We start from the raw sequence: 21619 nt of genomic DNA on the forward strand, positions 1-21619 counted from the left end.
CACCCTATCTACTTGAGTTGTCACCTTCTGTACATGAACCACCAGTCTAGAAATCGTCTCAGATAGGTTTCCAGGTTGATTCTTGTGTGCCATAAATTTAAATTTAATTTTTAGACATACAGCACAGTAACAGGCCCTTTTGGCCTACAAGCCCATGCCGCCCAATCACACTCAATTGACCTACAACCCTGGCACATTTTGGAGGGTGGGAGTAAACTGGAGCCCCCGGGGAAAACCCACGCAGGCAAACAAATTCCTTACAGACAGCGCGGGATTTGAACCCCGATCCCCATCGATGGCGCTTAACAGCATTGTGCTAACCCCTATGTTAACTGTGCTGCCCAACTAATCCTGGATGAGACTTTCTTTCATCTGAGAGTGCTCATGCAATGTGCCAGTTTCATTGAATATTTCATCCTACTTCTCAAGCAGGCAACAAGCACTATTCAGTTCAGTGTTTACTGTTTGGGAGAAGCCAGGCCTTCAGTTATTCTAAATGTTGCCAGTTTGCTGTATTTATTCTAAAGTCATACTGCCTTTGTGTCTTTGTTTACCTCCTTTCCTGTCTGCTATTCAATGTGTTTTCTACAGTAATCAGGGAATTAGTTGCAGAAACAAACTGCAATGTAGTAACCTGCAAAAAAAAATGAAAAGCATACAATGATGCAGGTGCCACCCCTTGACAAGGCCCAATGACTCATACAAGTTGTTGCTATAGTAACCATGACATCTTGCAATTAACACTGGAGGCACAATGTGAGTGAAAAATAATTCTAATGTAAAAACATTGCTGGTGAAACTCAGGACCAGAGCTCTGTTATTGGCTAATGTCAGAGGCTTATCAATAATCCTGTGATCATTTTCCCTGCAGGAGCAGAGTATCCTTAGCAAGAGCAGTCTCACTGGTATGGTTCTTGATTACTGTTCGTATAACAAGCTCTCAGCAAAGGCACTGAACCAATTAGCGAACAGACAGAGTACCCAGTCACTTCATTATGTGACTGAATGTGAGAATCTCTCAAAGCCCTTTTATAGAGAAAAAAATTGCTACTGCAAAGGCAGATATTCTCCACCCTCACATCGCTGGACCTACCTCCATAAATCCTCTGTGTGCGGTTCCAAACACTGAATCAGATCCTTCCTCAGGCTGGTTGTACAGTTGGAGCGCAGCGCTCCGCCTCACTCCATAAATATACTGCCGCTGCAAGCGGCTAGCTAGGGCCGGGTTGATGACGTCGCGATGATGTCATCAGCCCACGACCCAGGATAAGTGCTGGAGGTCGGAGTCGCTCGGCGTTCTGAGGGGGGTGGGGGGAGCAGCGCTGGGCAGAAGAAGGATCAATGGCTCTCTTCATTACTTATAATCCCCATACAGCTGGAACCACTCTGCGTTCAAAGACCCATCTGATGACATATTTCAGAATTCAGTCATAAGAGCATAGGCTACTCAGCCCATCAAGTCTATGCAAGTAAGTGATGCTACTTAATCAGAAAAGAATGTCAATGATAAAAGGATGTTTAACCAGTTTATTCCCCCTATATGCAGAACAGTTTTAAAATATTAAGAAGATGATGAATTCTGAAAATAATGCAACCTGGTGTCAGTTAATTCTCAGAATGTGGAGGACTATGGGAAGGAAGGAGGTCAGTTGGACCCAGAAAAAAATGGTTTGGCACAGACTAGAGGGGCCAAATTTACCTATTTCTGTGCTGTAATTGTTCTATGGTTCTAATGTAAATGGGTGACAGCATCATCCTGTTCCTGCCCATGATGGGAGGTGAGAGCAGCTTCTGAATTAAACAATGCTTGGGATTAAGGTTGGACGAGATTATAGTAGTGTCTTCGATTCAGAATCACTATTCTACTTGGCCAAAGACATTTTCAGATTTAAGCATCAGGAGGAACAGAAATTTAGTTCCATTTCCCACACACACCTGCACAATCACCCATATTTCCAATGTACGAACAAAGGGAATTCCATGAACAGCTCAAAATGGTTGGGGGGACTGTGTGCTGCTTCACCACTGAATTTACAGCAAGAGATCATTTATCATTAAAAGAAGTCAGATGATAGAAGCCAAGTTTTTTTTTGGGGGGGGGGAGTGGTTGAATGGGGTGGCGGCAATAATAGTGTTTGTGGTCAATTAATTTGTGATTGTGGAATTGGAAAAGTGATTGAAACTCAGAGGGAGGAAATAAATTACCTTTTTAAACCATGGAACAATAAATATCTGCTTCTGGCTGTACATACAATAAATCAATACGTTTAATGTTAAAAAGATATGTGGCAATGAAATGCAGACTGACATGAACCAAATCCCAGATACAATGATGATATAAAGGAAATTAAAGCAGCACTGGTTGGGTGGTAGTTAATACATGGACCACAACACAAAACTGTTAAAAGTACAGCAAATGGAAGACTGGTATACAAATACAGAACAAGGCATGATATAGATAACACTGGCACTAACTAATCTAATAAAGAATTTAAGAAGAATTTCTGCACACTGGGTGAGTGAGAATGTGGAACAGGCTGCAACATGAAGTGGATGAAGCATATTACAATGACACGTTCAAGGAGAGTCTGATTCATGCATGAGCATTCCCTTTCCTTCAATGAACTAAAAGTTAGGAGTGACGCAAAGTGAGTTGCAGTTTTGCAATCATCCCTTTAAACTGAAGCAAACAAACAAGACAGGGGAAGAAGGCCTATGGTCCAGGAACAATGGAACTAGGCAGAATAAGTAATTTGGCATGGACTAGATGAATCACGAGACCTGTTACCCTGTGGTAGCTAATTCACATGGACATCATACTAAAGGCGTACATTGCCCTCACGTCAAAATTACAAGGTTAAATAATTGAAACAGGGTGAAAATAATAATAAAATTAAGACAAGGAAACAATATTTCTCTTTTAATCTTATTTGTGTCCAACCTTCCTAAAACTACCTCTCTGAGGATTGTTTTCATGAGAGTTTCATGCAAGTGAGGTTAGAAATAGGAGGCTAATGCAGCTTAACATGAGGCTAAAGAGGTGGTGCAGGAGGGAAGGCTTCAGGTTTCTGGATCATTGGGCTCTCTCCAAGGGAAGGTGGGACCTGTTCCGATGGAACAGTTTGCATCTGAACCTTGTAGGAAGGTTTGCAGGTGCTGCTCTGGGGGAATTAAATTGGATTTGCAGGGGGATGGAAACCAGAGTGCCAGAGCAGATAGAGGAGTAGAGGAGGGGAAAGATGATGCACCATTAGAAGTCAATGGGTTGTACATGGTGGAAGTTTTCTAAAGTGCATCTATTTCCATGCAAGGAGTATTGTAGGAAAGCCAAACAAGCTTAAGAGTGTGGATTGGCATGGGAATTATGATATAGTGGCCATTAGTGAAACTTGGTTTCAGGAGGAGCAGGACTGGCAGCTCAATGTTCCAAGCTTCTGTTGCTTTAGATACAATAGAACAGGGAGATGAAAAGGGGTGGAGTGAAATTACTCAACACGGATAATGTCACAGCTGTGCTCAGGCAAGGCAGACCAGGGGCTTGTGTTCTAAGGCTATATGGGTGGAACTGAGGAATAGGAAAGGTATGACCACACTCATGGGGTTGTATTATAGACTACCCAATAGTCAATGAGAATTGGAGGAGCAAATCTGTAGAGAGATAGCAGACGGCCGCAGGAAACATAAGGTTGTGATATTAGGGAATTTAAATTTTCCACATATTGACTGGGACTCTCATATTGTAAAAGGGCTGGATGGCTTGGAGTTTGTCAGATGTGTTCAGGAAACTTTTCTAAATCAATATATAGAAGTACCAACTAGAGAGAATACAAGATCTCTTTTTAGGGAATGAGACAGAACAGGTGACAGAAGTGTGTGCAGAGGAATATTTTGGATCCAGTGATCATAATGCCATTAGTTTCAAATTAATTTTGGAGGAGGATATGTCTGCGCTTCGGGTTGAGATTTTAAATTGGAGAAAGGCTAATTTTTGAGGAAATGTGAATGGATCTAAAATGTGTGGATTGAGGTAAGTTTTCTGGCATGGATGAGTGAGATTAAGTGGAGGACCTTCAACAGTGAAATTTTGAGAGTACAGAGTTTGTATGTTTCTGTTAGGATTAAAGGCAAATTTTGCAGGCATAATGAGCCTTGGTTTTCAAGGGATATTGGGGATCTAGTTCAGAAGAAGAGAGGTGAATAGCAGGTATAGGCAACATGGAGCAAATGAGATACTTAAGGAGTATAAAGAATGCAAGAAAAACCTCAAGAAAAAAATCGGGAAGGCTAAAAAAAAGATGAGATTACTTTGGCGGACAATGTGAAGTAAAATCCTGAGGGTTTCTGCAGGTATATTAAGAGTAAGGGACAAACTGGGCCCCCATGAACATCAGAATGGTTGGCTATGTATGGAGCCAAAAGAGATGGGGTAAGAACTTAAATGTTTTTTCATCAGTAATTACTCAGAAAATGGGCGCAGAGTCATGGGAGATAACAAAAACAAGCAGTGAGGTCATAGAATCTATATAGATTAAAGAGGTGGAAGCGCTTGCTATCTTAAAGCAAATAAGGATGGATAAATTCCTAGGGCCTGACAAGATATTCTCTTGGACCTTGTGGGAGGCTAGTGTAGAAAATATTTTAAATGTCCTTAGCCACAGGTGTGGTGTGGTGGATTGTTTATAAAAGGCTCCAAAATTAGTCTGGGAATTATAGGTGAGTGAGCCAATAGGTAAATTATTGGAAGATTTTCTAAGAGATCAGACATAGGATTATTTGAATAGCCAGAAACTGATTAGGCGTAGTCAACATTGGCTTTGTGCGTGGTAGGTCATGTTTAACCATTCTTCTAGAGTTTTTCAAGGTGATTACTGGGGCTTTTCTAAGGGCTTTTACTGGGCCTAAAGTAAAGTCGGGAGAGGAAAGGAGTAAAGTGTAAAGAGGAGGGAAGGTAAGGAGTCTTTTTAAAGGCATTTACCAAGGGACCTGTTGATTTAAATCAGGAGGAGAAGGAGTCAGAGGCGACCATTAGAGGAGGAGAGGCTGCTGGGAAGGTAAGGGCCTATAAAAGGGTTCTGACTGGAGCCTGATCAAACACTCAAGGGAGCAGAGGAAGGAAGAGGTGAGCAGGTAAGAGGTGCTGGGCCAGGTTTAATTAATTAATTAATTGGTTAATAGGTCAATTGGTCAAGGGCCAATAAAAGGAGGGTAGGAATTAGGGAGCGACCAGTGAGGAGCAGCCTGGTGAAGGAGTGGGGCTTTGAGGTTTTGGCTCGTGAGGCTGAGGACAATCATATCTGAATTGAGGTAAGATGTTCACATTTAATTTATATATCTTCTTATATTTACTCTGGTAAGGTACAAGAGGAAGGATGAGTGTGAGGGCAGTTTTCTGCTCCCTTTGTCACATGTGGGAAGTCATGGAGTCTTCTAGCCTCTTGGATGTCCATGTGTGCACTAAGTGTGCTGAGCTGCAGTGTCCAAGGGACTGAGTCAGGGACCTTGAGCTGCAGCTCGATGACCTCGCCTTGTTCAGGGAGAGCAAGGCGGTCATAGATAGGAGTTATAGTCAGGTGGTCACACCTGGCCCACAGGAGGAAGGGCAGTGGGTTACTGTTAGGAAGAATAAAGAGAAAGGTCAGTCTCCAGAGAGACCATCTGAGCCTGAAATCCTCAGAAATAGGTACTCCTCCTTGAGTACTGAGGAAGGCGATATTCAGGCTAAGGCAGGCAGAGCTGTAGGGTCAGCCTCTGTAGCCCAGAAAGGAAGTAATAGGAAGAATAGGGTGATAGTTATAGGGGACTCATTGGTGAGGTGGACAAACAGAGGTTTTTGTGGAAGAGATAAAGAAAACCAGGTGGTGGTTTGCCTTCCTGGTGCCAGAGTCTGGGATGTGGCTACACGAGTCCAGAACATCCTGAAGGAGGAAGGGAAAGAGCCTGAGGTCATGGTCCACGTCGGTACCAATGACATTGGTAGGAAGGAAAAAGTGGTCCTGCTAAATGAATATAAGGAGTTAGGCAGGGAGCTCAGAAGAAGGACCACTAAGGGTGTAATCTCCGGATTACTTCCTGTGCCACGCAATAGTGAGGGTAAAAATAGAGTCAGGTGGAGACTGAATGTGTGGTTGAAGGGGTGGAGTAAAAGACAGGGTTTTAAGTTCTTGGACTAATTCTGGGGGAGATGGGACCCATACTGTAAGGATACAGCTAAATCCCAGAGGTACCAGTCTCCTGGCAGGGGCGTTTCCTAGGGCTTTAAACTAGTAAGGTTGGGGACAAGGGTTCATGTCAGGGAGGATAACAAGAACAGAGCCTTTAGGGAAAGATAAAAGGCTTTTTCACACAATCTGGAGGTGGAACAGCAGCAGGTAATAAATAGTGGCCATAGTAACAATTGTAGAGAGGGTGAGAAGCAGAAAGTTAAAGGTGGAAGATCTCTGAGATGCATTTATTTCAATGCAAGGAGTGTGGTTTAAAAAAAAAGGTGGATGAACTAATGGTGTGGATTGACATGTGGTGTTATAATGTGACAGCAATTAGTGAGACATGGTTGAAGGAAGGTTGTGACTGGCAGCTGAATATTCCAGGATTTCGGTGTTTTAGACGTGACAGAATTGGTGGGGTATGGGGGGGAGGTGTGGCGTTGCTTGTCAGGGAAGATATTATAGCAGTACTGAGGCAAGATAGACTGGAGGACTCATCATGTGAGGCTCTGTGGGTTGAACTAAAAAATAAGAAAGGTGAGGTATATTATAGGTTGCCAAAAGAGAATAGGGAACTGGAAGAGCAAATGTGCAGGGAAATAACTGAGATGTGTAGTAGAAACAGGGTGTGATAGTTGGGGATTTCAATTTTCCTAACATTGATTGGGAAACACAATCAGTGAGAGGGCAAGATGGCTTAGTCTTTGTACAATGTGTTCAGGATTGCTTTTTACAGCAGATGATGCCGCTTTAGTTGCCCATTCAGAGCCAGCTCTTCAGCGCTTGACGTCCTGCTTTGCGGAAACTACCAAAATGTTTGGCCTGGAAGTTAGCCTGAAGAAAACTGAGGTCCTCCATCAGCCAGCTCCCCACCATGACTACCAGCCCCCCCACATCTCCATCGGGCACACAAAACTCAAAACGGTCAACCAGTTTGCCTATCTCGGCTGCACCATTTCATCAGATGCAAGGATCGACAATGAGATAGAAAACAGACTCGCCAAGGCAAATAGCGCCTTTGGAAGACTACACAAAAGAGTCTGGAAAAACAACCAACTGAAAAACCTCACAAAGATAAGCATATACAGAGCCGTTGTCATACTCACACTCCTGTTCGGCTCCGAATCATGGGTCCTCTACCGGCATCACCTACGACTCCTAGAACGCTTCCACCAGCGTTGTCTCCGCTCCATCCTCAACATCCATTGGAGCTCTTTCATCCCTAACATCGAAGTACTCGAGATGGCAGAGGTCGACAGCATCGAGTCCACGCTGCTGAAGATCCAGCTGCGCTGGATGGGTCACGTCTCCAGAATGGAGGACCATCGCCTTCCCAAGATCGTGTTATATGGCGACCTCTCCACTGGCCACCGTGACAGAGGTCCACCAAAGAAAAGGTACAAGGACTGCCTAAAGAAATCTCTTGGTGCCTGCCACATTGACCACCGCCAGTGGGCTGATATTGCCTCAAACCGTGCATCTTGGTGCCTCACAGTTTGGCGGGCAGCAACCTCCTTTGAAGAAGACCGCAGAGCCCACCTCACTGACAAAAGGCAAAGGAGGAAAAACCCAACACCCAACCCCAACCAACCAATTTTCCCCTGCAGCCGCTGCAACCGTGTCTGCCTGTCCCGCATCGGACTTGTCAGCCACAAACGAGCCTGCAGCTGACGTGGACTTTTACCCCCTCCATAAATCTTCGTCCGCGAAGCCAAGCCAAAGAAGAAGAAGACTAGAGGAGAGGCAGTGTTAGATCTATTGTTAGGGAACAGAATAGGGCAGGTGACGGAAGTGTGCATTGGTGAGAACTTTGGATCCAGCGATCATGGGTCCATTAGCTTCAATATGGAAAGAGATAGGCCAGGTCTGAGGTTTAAGGTCTTCGAGTGGGGGAAGGCTAGATTTGAAAAAATGAGAAAGGATATGCAGAAAATTATATGGGCTGATCTTTTTTCTGGAAAGGATATAGAGGAGATTTGGAGGGTATTTAAAGAAGAGATATTGAGAGAACAGGATCTTTAAGTGCCAGTCAGATCGAAAGGCAAGGCCAAAAGCCTAAAGGAACTGTGGTTTTCTGGAAAAATAAGGAAGTTGGTTTAGGATAAGAGGGGTGCATTTACTAAATTTAAGAAGCAAAAAATGGATAAGATGTATGATTATTACACAGGTTTCAGCAAAAAACCTGAAGAAGGAAATTAGAAAGGCAAAAATAAGGAATAAGGTGTCAATAGCTGATAAGGTAAAAGTGAATCCAAAGGGTTTTTACAGATATGTGAATACTAAAAGGAGGGTTAAGGATTGAATAGGACCACTGGAAAATGAGAACGGTGAAGTGTGCGAGGAACCGCATCAGATGGGAGAGATATTAAATGATTTTTTTTCTCATCTGTGTTCACGAAGGAAAAGGACATTGGACTATATAAGTTAAGAGAGGCAAATGGCTTAGTTATGGAAAAGATAGGGATTAGTAAAGAAAACGTTTTGGAGTTTCTAGGGTCAGTAAAAATGAATAAGTCTCCTGGTCCTGATGGGATTTCCCCCAGGACATTAAGGGAGGTCAGGGAACAAATAGCAGAGGCAGTGTCAGTGATTTTTCAAAGATCACTGGAAGAGGGTGTAGTGCCGCAAGATTGGAGGGTTGCTAATCTAGTTCCATTGTTTAATAAAGGCACAAGGTGTCGGCCAAGTAATTATAGGCCTATAAGCTTGACTCCAGTGGTAAGGAAAGTTATGGAGGGTATTCTTAGAGATGGTGTGTATGAATGTCTAGATAAGCAGGGATTGATCAGGAGCACCCAGCATGGGTTTGTGAAGGGGAAATCATGTTTGACGAACCTTGTTGAGTTTTTCGAAGAAGTGGCAAGAAAGGTGGATGAAGGTAGAGCAGTTGATAGAGCAGTCTGTCTGGATTTTAGCAAAGCTTCGATAAGGTTCCACATGAAAGGTTAGTAAGGAAGGTTCAGTCACTAGTGATTAATAGAGAAGTAGTAAGATGGGTCCAAAGGTGGCTGGAGGAAAGACAGCAGAGGGTCATGGTGGACAACTGTCTGTCAGGATGGAGCGGTGTGCCTTGGTGCTAGGTCCCCTGTTGTTCATAATTTATATTAATGATTTGGATGATGGGGTGGTTAATTGGGTAAGTAAATATGCAGACGATATGAAAATAGGGGGAGTGGCAGATAGCAAGGAAGATTTTCAGGGATTACAGAGGGATTTGGTTTGTTTGGAGAGTTGGGCTGAAAGATGGCAGATGGAATTTAATGTAGAGAAGTGTGAGGTGCTTCATTTCGGTAAAAATAATCAAAATAGGATATGTATATTAAAGGGGAGGACATTGGGGAATGTACAAGTACAAAGATCTTGGAGTTATGGTGCAGCATTCCTTGAAGGTGGATTCTCATATTGACAGAATGGTTAAGAAGGGATTTGGTATGCCTTCATAAATCATAGCATAGAGCACACATGTCAAACTCTGGCCCGCGGGATATTATTATATTTGGCCCACAAGATCATATTAAATATATATTAGAGTTGGCCCGCTGGCCGCTGCACCAGTATAGCGCATGCACACTGAAGGTGAAAATTAAGACGCCGGAGGTGTGGAGGGATCTCAGAGTCCCGAATCCCGGTGATCGGAGCGCCGCACTCAGCCCGCCCGGCTCCCGGACACACAGACGCGGCTGGAGTTGGGGACCATCTTCGCTGGGTCTGCGCTTCAGCGGCGACGCCGGACCGAACGTCTCGTTGGCGATGCCTTCCCCCTCGCTCCGTGTGCGGCGGACCCTGCCTCCCGCTCCTTTTGTTGGAGACGAGCCCGGCACCGTGAGATCGCAGTTTAATCCCTCTCCAACCATGGGAGGGGGGTGGGAGCAACGCGCTCTTCTCAGCCAATTCCTCTACCACTCCGGACGCCAGCGTTTCAACGGGGGGTTCGGGTGCCTTCGTCAGGCAACCGACCTGTTGGTCCAAGACAAGGGGAGAGCGTACAAACTCCACACAGACAGCACCTGAACTCGGGTGAACGTGGAGCTGCGACCCCACATTCCACATCAGGACTGTGTGTAAGATTGGGAGCAGTGAGACGAAAGCTTATTTTGTTCCTGTGATTTAAGCCTTTCTTGGGGTGGGGGGGGGGGGGTCCTTCTCTGACCACTTGCCTAACAATTAACCTAATCAGATGTGGAGTTACCACAATACAACAGTTCTCAACCTTTTTCTTTCCACTCGCGTCCCTGTGCCATTGGTGCTCTGTGATTAGTAAGGGATTGCTTAAGGTGGTCTGTGGGTGGGAAGAAAAAGTTTGAAGACCACTGCTTTAATCATCCCTCATTGACTCGTCACGTGCACGGTTTCAGAACGCTAAAGGAAATGAGCCAATGACAATTTTTCTCAAGCAAAATATTTCAGTAACAATTGGGTCTAGAGCAGTGATTCTCACCCTTTCCTACCCACTCACATCCCACCTTAAGCAATCCCTTACTAATTACAGAGTTCTGATGGCATGGGGCACACATGTCAAACTCTGGCCCGCGGGCCAAATTTGGCCCGCGATATAATTATATTTGGCCCGCAAGATCATTTCAAAAATGTATTAGAGGTGGCCCGCTGACCGCCGCACCAGTATAGCGCATGCACAGTAATACAACAAATCCCAGAATGCATTGGCGTCAACCTGCTAATCGCCCCCACCTCCTCTGTTTACGTTGCAGGGTCTCACTGTGGACTCTGGTTTTGGGGCCTGGCCGGTGTCAGGGGAAGCCAAGGTCGCTTCCCAGCGCCCGGAACCGGAGGCCTCGGGCCTGACCTCGCCAGGACCGTTGCCCACTCCCCCTCCCTGCCGCAGGCCGATCCGCGACTCACGGTGACGGGGCCGCCGATCCGCTGAGATGCCGCCCTGCAGCGAGAGCCGATGCCCCCGCACTGTCGTTGTCCAACCCGATCGCCCGCAAACCCCGCCCTCCCGCACACAGGCCTGAGTAAGTATTATGAACTTTAATCTCAGGATAAAACGATCTTCCAATAGTTTCATGTCACAGTGATAAATATATTCCTGGTCAAAAATGGTCCTGCACCTGGATACAAGCTCATTAGGCATAAAACTTGAAAAGTGTGTAAATCAAAGGATATCTGTACCAATGGAAAAAGGACATGACAAATAACCCTGCTAGAGTTCATGCCCACAATCAGTCACCCATTTGATTGTTTCAGGAATCTTGTTATTCTCCCACATTCTCAATAGCCCTCAGATTTTAGTATTCAACAGCACACTAGCAACATTTGACAAATCCTCTATAGAGAAATATTATTTATTGAATATTTTATTTCTCATTTGTTAATGCTTCTGGAAAGAGTTTATCCAAAACTATTATTAAACATTTATTTTAATAAGAAAAAGTTTAACATTACATATGTTGAAAGAAGAGAAAACATGCAGATGTTGTTGAAAATTTTCAATAAATATTTAGTTCGGCCCTCGATTTAGTCCAAGTTTTTAATTTTGGCCCTCCGTGAATTTGAGTTTGATACCCCTGGCATAGAGTATAGGAGCTGGGAAGTGATGCTGCAACTGTTTAAGGCATTGGTGAGGCCATGTTTGGAGTATTATGTTCAGTTCTGGTCTCCAAATTATAGGAAGGAGAAAGATAACGTGGAAAGGGTGCAGTGAAGATTTACAAGGATGTTGCCTGGCTTAAAATACCTAGAGTATAGACAAAGGTTGAGGAGGTTAGGACTTTATTCCTTGGAACATAGACGGTTGAGAGGGGATTTGATAGAGGTGTTAAAATTATGAAAGGAATAGATAGACTAGATGCAAGTAGACTCTTCCCCCTGAGAGCAGGGGAAGTTGAAACAAGAGGACACCAGTTGAGGGTAAGGGTGCAAAATTTTAGGAGAAACATAAGAGGATGCTTCTTCACTCAGAGAGTGGTGGCTGAATGGAATAATCTTCCGGAGGAAATAGTTGAGGCAGAGTTAATTCTTCCATTTAAGAGGAGGCTGGATATATACACGGATAAGAGAGGGTTATGGGTGGAAGATAGGCCCACATTTTATCCAAAAGCTCCCAGATGCGTGATGCACCGCACATGCCTGGGAGCATTGCCAGCTGCGCAGTCGTGTCCTCCGACACAGCACTGCGCACCCCAAGACCACCAGTCAAATCAGTGGGCTCTTGCAACTGTCTTCGCTCGGCCGACCTGCCCGCGTGCATGGCTTCACGGGCATGCGAGTCAGAGTCGGCCGAACCCAAAACAATGCCGGCGCCATCTTGCGATTGCACGGTCGGCGCTGGAGTTATACTCAGCTGGCCTGGGATATGTTGAGTCTTGGAGGCTCCTGCAGACGACTCCGTGGCTTCAGCTTGGTAAGTAGGACTCAGTTCTTCTGTAACTGTTATCTTGGATTTCTTCACATTTGTAGTCATTTTGATTCTCCACTGTTCAGAAACCTGTATGTGTATACATACGCACACGCACGCATGCACGCTCTTTATTTTTATCTATTTTGATTCTCCACTGTTCAGAAATCTGTGTATATATACATAAAAAACTATTTTTAACCACTTTCAAGACTTTTAAATTTGGGTATTAATTAGTTCAACTGAGGAGAGGTGGAACTCCATGTCTTCTTTCTACGCCATCTTGCCACGTCCCCCAAAGGATACTTTCTTAAGACACTGGCTCTTATAGATGATCTTGATGGAGTGAAGAATGTTACCTGTGATGAAAGGCTGAGTTAATAACCTTCTAGAGCTTTTTCTTGTCCTGGGCATTGGTCCCTCCATACCAGCCAGTGATGCAACCGGCCAGAATGCTCTCCACGGTACACCTGTAGAAGTTTGAGAGAGTCTTCGGTCACATATCGAATTTTCGCAAACTCCTCACAAAGAATAGTTGCTGGTAAGTTTTCTTTGAGATTGCATTGACTTAGTGGCTCCAGGACAAATCCTCGGCAATGTTGACACCCAGGAATTTTAAGTTCTTGACCATTTCCACCACTGACTCTTTGATAAGGACCAGTTCATGTTCTCTTTTTTATTAAAACTTTATTTATTCATTCAAAAAACAAATAATATATGACATATACAGCAGTTAAACATGAACATGAACATTTTTTTTATATTTATATATATATATATATAGGAAAAAAAAAAAGTAAAGATGCCCCCCCCCCTCAGCCAACTCTCCTAAGGAGAGCCATAAAAAGAAAAATGAGAGAATATTTTTAAAATACTTAAATATGTATATTAAAATCTAATCAATATAAATTGAAATGTAAATATTCTGAGTATAACAGCCACTTATTAATAAAAAAAATTATAATTATCATGCGAAACAGATGTAATTTTTCCATTATTAAACAATATTTCATCTCATTATGCCATCTATTAATATCAATCATATTTGTATCTTTCCACGTACTAGCATTACATTTTTTCACTACGGATAAAGCTAAATATACAAAAGCAAGCTGAAACTTATCTAATCCCAAGCCTTTCAGAGATTGCAAACTACCTAATAAAAATACTGTTGGATCTAAAACTATTTTAATCTTATACAGATATTCTAAAAATGATTGAATTTTCTTTCAAAAAGATTGTATATGTATACATGACCAAACAGCATGAAAAAAAGTTCCAACCATATCACCACATCTAAAACACAAATCTGATTAATTAAAACCATATATTTTTTTAATTTTTCAGGTGTCAAATGTAATTGATGTGAAAAATTGTAATTAATCATTGCATAATGTGCATTTATCAATCTAGTTACACTATCATAACAAATATCTAACCAATCCTCTTCAGAAAAAGTAAAACCAATATCCACTTCCTATTTAATTTTAGATCTATCCCAACCCTTTTTATCCATACCATCCTGTAATATTTTATACATAAATGAAATATAACCCTTCTCTGGTATCTTCATAAGAGAAGTCTCAAATTTAGTCATTTTAGGTAAAATCATATCTCTATCAAACATACATTTTACCAAAGATCGAATTTGATAATAAAGAAATAAAGAATTCTTATCAATACCAAAATCTTCCCTCATCTGATTAAAAGATAAAAACTTACCCTCTTTAAAACAATCCCACAAATTTTTCACACCTTTAAATCTCCAATGCAATAAATTTTGATTATGTATTGAAAAAAAAAGTTGATTATTATACAACGGAGTCAAAGCCAATAATTTACCCCTAGAACCTATCATTTTATTTTTCTTTATCCATCACTTCATTAAATGTTTTAGTATAGGCACATTATATTGTTGTAACAAATTTATATTCCACCGAAACAAAAATTGATGTATTTCAAATTCAGAAATACTTGCCATCTCAATTTTAGCCCAACTAGGAGGCTGTACCAAATCCATCAATGAACTAATAAATTTAAGTTGGGCTGCCTCATAATAACTTTGAAAATGTGGTAAACGTAGTCCCCCTAACTCATATTTCCAAGTTAATTTATTGAAAGCTACTCTCGAAAATTTACCCCTCCATAAAAACTCTCTAACCATTTTATTTAAATCTCGAAAAAAGATTTTATCAAGTAAACACGGAATAGATTGAAACAAATATTGTATACGTGGAAAGATATTCATCTTAATTGTATTTATCCTTCCCACTAAATTAATAGGTAAATCTTTCCATTTAATCAAATCAGTTTTAATTTTTTTCATTTACGGAGCATAATTTAATTTATATAAAGATTGATAATTAACATTCAAAATTATACCCAGATATTTAATTTGATCAGTCCACTTCAAATTAATAATATTATAAACTGAATAATCTCCTTCACTTAATGGTAATATTTCACTTTTTTCCCAATTAACTTTATATCCAGAAAGGCATCCATATTGTATTAAACATTCTTTCAAATGCAAAAGTGACTGAGCTGGGTTTATTAAATACACCAATACATCATCAGCAAATAAATTAATTTTATACTCTTCATCTAAAACTTTCATACCTTGTATCTGTGTATTTTGTCTTATCAACTGTGCTAAAGGTTCAATCACTAATGCAAACAAAGCTGGTGATAAAGGACAACCTTGACGAGTTGATCGAGTTAACTTAAAAGATTCCAAAATCAAACCATTCGTCAATACTCTAGCTACTGGTTTACTATATAGAGCCCCTAATCCAACCAATAAAAGAAGGACCAAACTTAAATTTCTCCAAAACTTTAAACAAAAAATTCCATTCAACTCTATCAAATGCTTTTTCTGCATCTAAGGATATCACCATCGGATGATCTAAAGATTGTCGAAATCTATTAATCAAACTAATCACACGCAAAATGTTATCTGAAGCATATCTATTCTTTATAAAACCAGTTTGATCAATGTGAATCAACTTTGGTAAAAATGTAGCCAATCTATTCACTAGTATTTTAGCTATTATTTTATAATCTACATTTGACAATGAAATTAGTCTATATGAAGATACCTTCAAAGGATCTCTATCTTTTTTAGGAATTACTATAATTAAAACATTAGAACAAGACTCAGGTAAATCATAATGTTCTCCAACTTGACATAATACATCCCCAAACACTGTAGATAAATCATCATAAAAGATTTTATAAAATTCAACTGAAAATCTATCATCACGAGGTGATTTACTGTTCAGCATTTCCAGCATAGCCATTTTAATTTCTGAATCAGTAAATGGTTCTTCTAACTCCTGTATATCTCCATCCCCTAATATCGGTAAATTCAACTGTGATAAATAAAAATCAATCGATCCAATTTCCTGTTTTCCTTCAGATGTATTCATTTTATAAAATGAATAAAAATCATTAATATTTTGAGGTTTATAAGTAATAAGAGAATTCTGTCTAACAGCATTAATGGTCCTCGATATCTGTTCTTTCTTTAATGCCATGCCAATACCTTATGTGCTTTCTCTCCCCATTCGTAATACTGTTGTTTAGTCCTATTAATCACACATTCAAATTGATAAGATTGCAAAGTATTATATTTCAATTTCAGCCTAGATAATTCTATTTTCTGATCTTCTGTAGCATCTTTCTGAAATTCCTTTTCTAACTCATCGATCTGTTTCTCTAATTCAAGACTCTGATTTAATCAATTCTTTTTTATTTTAGAAGTGTAACTAATTATTTGTCCTCTCAATTAGGCTTTCATAGCATCCCATAATACAAACTTACTTTGAACAGAATTAGAATTTCTTTAAAAAAAAATTAATTTGTTTTTTCAAAAAATCAATAAATTCCATATTTTTAACAACATTGTATTAAATCTCCAACGATAAGCTATTTGAATTTTCTCAGAAGTTTCATATGTAAAATATAACAGAGAATGATCTGAAATCACCCTACTTTTATATTCCGCTTGTTGTATTTTCCCTCGTAAATGTGCCGATACTAAAAAGAAGTCAATTCTTGAAAACCATTCATGTCTAGATGAATAAAAGGAAAAATCTTTCTCTGTCAAATTAAGACGTCTCCAAATATCTACTAAATTAAGATCTTTCATCAACGTTTGGACCTGGATTGTCATCTTGGATTTTTTAAACTTTCTTCGGAGATTTATCTAATAAAGGTTCCAAAACACAATTAAAATCACTACCAACTAAAATATTATCATTAGCTTGACCCAAACATAAAAATGCATCTGAAATAATTACTTCATCATCTGCATTTGGAGCATAAATATTAAGTAAAATCCAAAATTCACTAAAAATCTTACAATTCAATTTAAGAATACATCCTGCCTTTTCCTCCATTGATTGTAATTCAAAAGATACATTTTTATGTATCAAAATTGCTACACCTTTAGCTCTAGAATTAAATGAAGAATATACATGCCCAACCCAATCCCTTTTAAATTTCATGCTTTCCTTCACATTCAAATGTGTTTCTTGTAAAAAGGCAATATCAATTTTCATTTTCTTAATATACGCCAAGACCCGCTTACATTTAATCATACTATTTAATCCTCGAACATTAAAAGTAGCAAACCTCAACTTTGACATATCTACTATTATTACTAAACACCAATAATATCTTTATATAAAAACTCAAATCAACGTATATAGGCCCTCCAATAAAAAAAATCACAAATTAAAAACTAAAAAAAATTTAAAAAATAAAAATAAAAAAATAATCAAAAAGGAAAAATAAAGAAAATCCCCCCCCCCAAAAAAGACTACAAAGGTAGTAATCCCCTAAACAAAAATTGGGTGTGGGTCACCCACCAATGGCTGGTGACTAGTAAAGAACTTAGTGCAAATCTCTCCCTCCCCAGCCAAACAGTCAATAACATCAAAATATCATAATAACAAAAGAAAAAGTAGAATAAGGGAATTCTTCTTTTCATCCAAAAGATTCCAATCTCGAAGATCCCATTTCGGAAGGAGGTAGATTCTTTCCATTCCCGTTTTTCCCACTTCTGCCATTTCTTCCGTTTCCAGAACTACCAAATTTTTCTTTAGGAGATCATGGTGGACTACGTCTTTGTCTTCAATCAGCAAAAATCATTGCTTCACAATCAGTTTCAAAAAACCGAAATTGATAGTTTCTGTAAAACACTTTCAACACTGCAGGGTAACAATAACCTTTTGCCACAAAACTTCTTTAACTGAATTGAATCAATGTCGATGTTGAATGACATCTTGTCTCAGATCAGGACAAAAAAACGACTCTGCTATTCTGAATCGATAATGGGGCTTGTCGTTGTCTCACATTTTGTACTGCAAGTCGAAGTATTGATTCTCTATCCAAATAACTCAGACATTGAATTATTATCGGTCTTGATGGTTGACCAGCTGAGGGTGTTCTTCTTAAAGCTCTGGGCTCTTTCCAGTGCCAATCCCCCAGAGAAAAATTCTTGCCCTAATATTTGCGGAATCCAGTCTTTAAAAAAACGAAGAAGATCTTGTCCTTCTATATCTTCTGGCAAACCAACAATTTTCACATTGTTCCTTCTGCTTTGATTTTCCAAATAATCTATTTTTTTTCTAGCTCCTTCTAGTTCTCCTAATTCTATGACTGATTTTTCCACCTTCAACACTTTTTCTGTGTTAGAAGTCACTTTTTGTTTTCAGTTCAAAAAAGCAGTCTGAATTTTTTTTTAATTCTTCATAAGATGCATCCACACATGTCTTAACCATATTTAATTCTGAACTCATACCATCATTCATTTGAACCATTTCATTCATTTAAGATGTCAACAAAAGTTTTATAATAGCTTGAATAACTGCATTTTATTGCATACACTGTGAATCAGTAAATCTCAGCTCTGCTCTCTCTGACATGGTGGCAGAACAAGGTAACTGCAGCTCCTGCTGCAACTCAACAGAAGGCATTTTAAAAGTTTTACTGCGGGTCTGGACTCCCAGCGAAGGCACCCCAACTTCTTCAGGAGGTCGCCGCTGGTCTCCCCTCGTATCTTGTTGTTTTCTCATCAATTCACAAAGAAAAACAATTTCTTCAGATTGAAATGCTACCTGATGCATTTCCAACAATGGAGTCTTCTTCCTGCGTGCTACCTCCATTGAAATCGAAAGGCTTTCCAAATCGGGGTCCATTTCTTGGGAACACCCACCTTCTTCCAGAGAATGGGTAATTCCAGTGCCATCCTTCATTTGGTGAGCAATAATTTTTTTTTCAGCCCCCACAGGTGATCTTTGGGGTTTAGGCAATGAAGAAATTGAGCCTGGGGCTGTTTCAAGTCATCTAGGCCCCAGATCTTCACCACTTCGAAAATGTAACTTCTTATGAACTTGAGGTTTAGTCTTTTTACCATTAGTGGCCATAATAATTCCTTAATACTTTAAACTAAAATTTAAAAAGTTTAAACTTGAAAACAAAGGGCTAAAAAACAGGTATTTAAAAGTCTGGCCAGAGAGGTCGAGATTGAACATCTAGACTCTACGCCATTTTGCCACACGCCCCTGGTTCATGTTCTCTTGATTTCTTCCTGAAGCCAACAATCATCTCCTTGATTTTTCTAACATTGAGTGCAAAGTTGTTGGTGTGACACCACTCAACTAGCTGATCTATGTCCCTCCTTTGTCTCCTCATTGCAGTCTATGTTTCTGCCAACAACCATGGTGTCATCAACAAATCTGTAGATAGCATTGGAATAATGCCTAGCCACACAGTCATGGGTGTATAATGAATAGAGCCAGTGAGTAAAAGGTGCATCCTTGAGGTGTGTCTGTGTTGATCATCTGTGAGGAGGAGATGGTGTTTCAATTTGTACTGACTGTGGTCTTCCAATGAGGAAGTTGAGGATCCAGTTGCAGTGGGGGGGGGGGGGGGTGGTAGAGGGAAGGTGGTACAGAGGCCCTGTTCTTGTTGCTAATTAATGAGAAAAGTTAAATGGTTCTTAACATACAATGCACTAAATCATGTATGTTGGTATTGCACTCCTCAGAGCACTGACCATTTTCCTACTCCAAGACTGATTGTGTGTATCAACTGTTTCTTTTATGGACTGGTATTGTGACATGATATTATGAAACACATTCTTAAAGTGTGATGTGTACCTTAACAACTCAGTTGTATGGGGCCAATAGCCAGCACACAGAGGATAGGATACTAAATGTGCCAATTCATATGAATTGTGGAACAACATAATATGCAAACTAAGATCTCATTCATGCATGTTATGTCCATTACCATTGCTGCTCCTTTCATCCCCTGCTTCTTGATATTCACCAGCTTGCAGTGGAATGGGTGGTAGGAGGGGAGGAGTGATTGGGCAGAAGAGGGAATTAAGGAGGATGAAGGTTGATGCAGATACAATGACTGCAGAGGGTAGAAAATGTTGAAAGGCATAAAATAGCTTCCAGGGTTCCATAAAGAAATGGATTATTTAATCAATGAAAAACAATTAGAGAATATGTCTCATTAAATGTTTTTGGAGGATGGGCATTAAAAACTAGGCTTGCCAGCATTACCCACATCACACAAAAATGTGGAACAATGCTTCCTGGCCAATAAATGGAAATGAGGTGAATATCAAAAGTCCAGCTCCTGGCACATGATTACCACACTGTTTGCATTGTTATATACTCTAATCATTTTTGGTAAAATTTGGGTTAGCTTTATTTCTATTTATCATTCCACAGGTATGACAAAGCTAAGAAAATTATTTTAAATGATATTTCTATCTTATTTCAAATTCTGATTTGCTCTCAAAATTTTAATGCCCATAATGATGAAAAAGTCTCTGGTTTGGACACCTGTGTTCATTTTGATGAAGGGCTCAAGCCTGAAATATTAGTTATATATCTTTACCTTTGCTGAGTTTCTCCAGCATTGTGTTTTTACTTCAGTCATGGTGTCTGCAGACTTCTGTGTCTTGCTATAGAAGTACCTGGATGTGAAGATGGTGATTTTTAAACTTCATCCTCCTTCTGAATCTACAATATACAGGAAAATAAATGGAATCTCAGAATTAATCAATGAAATAGAGGGAATTTCAACACTCAAAATTTTGAGTGAAAGATCATTGCACCATTGTGTACTTTTTCCTTAATCTCTTGTGATAAAAATTTAAAAAAAATCGTGTTTCACTTTAGATTTGAAGCTGGTACATAAACAACCTGCAGTTATTCTAGAAAGAGCAGGATCTTAATGTTCTTAGTGCTCAACCATACCACCATAACGTGAGTGTGAGCCAGTCCCATTTGGGCAGGTTTCATATCCAAGGTAAGATTTTTCACTTAAATGTTTCTGGTTGAAGCTTCTGCCAACCATTTGCAATCCAGTAATATCAAGGATATGTAACTGGATTTGGATTAACAAGAAAAGCTGTTCCTGGATTTACTCCAGAAAATAACATGCATTGCTGGTCTACCTGGGAAGAAGTGATGAGTTAGAACAGGTTTCACAAGAGAAGGCAGGCTTTGGTGTAAATAGAAAAATGGGAACATTAGTATAATTTCTGTGGGTTTTGCCTGGCTATGTCGATCAAATGGTTATGAGACACTTACAGGAAGCAAGGAACCTCCAGCCATGTAGAATTGAGCTAATCTTGTTACTTTTGGGGTCCATGTCTAGTACATGAGATTTGATCTAGCATGTTTAGCACCTAATAATACTTTACACTATATGTAAAGGTAATGGTGCAGATCAATATCAATGTTTTGTTACATGAGGTACTGCCTTTCAGATTTGACATACTATTCAGATACTGGAACAATATATGGCAGAATGTTCTGGAAGTCATTCAATGTCTTTTTTTTCCTCAACTAATACAGCCAGAAAAAGATTTACTGATCACACTTGTTATTTTACTAATTTTATCATTTAAACATTAACCTTTTCTCTTTCCTCAGATGTCAGACCTGCTGAAAATTTCCAGCATTTTGTTTTTATCTCTGACTCCCAACGTTTTGATTTTAAATTATTACTGACCTCATCATCATGGTTA

At 40.0% G+C, this 21619-nt stretch overlaps 1 long non-coding RNA gene across 2 annotated transcripts; it reads left to right on the forward strand.

Annotated features, from left to right (window-relative positions):
* Nucleotides 1–793: 793 nt before the first annotated feature.
* LOC138736064 (uncharacterized) lies at nt 794–20889 on the forward strand. 2 transcript variants are annotated; one of them, XR_011340081.1, is made up of 3 exons: nt 794–905; nt 1376–1469; nt 20766–20889. It is a non-coding gene; the product is annotated as an uncharacterized lncRNA (long non-coding RNA). The 2 variants fall into 2 exon arrangements; XR_011340086.1 differs by lacking the exon at nt 20766–20889 and adding an exon at nt 20555–20653.
* The last annotated feature ends 730 nt before the right edge of the window (nt 20890–21619 follow it).

Source organism: Narcine bancroftii, chromosome 1, assembly GCF_036971445.1.
Source record: "Narcine bancroftii isolate sNarBan1 chromosome 1, sNarBan1.hap1, whole genome shotgun sequence".
Taxonomy (NCBI): Eukaryota; Metazoa; Chordata; class Chondrichthyes; order Torpediniformes; family Narcinidae; genus Narcine; species Narcine bancroftii.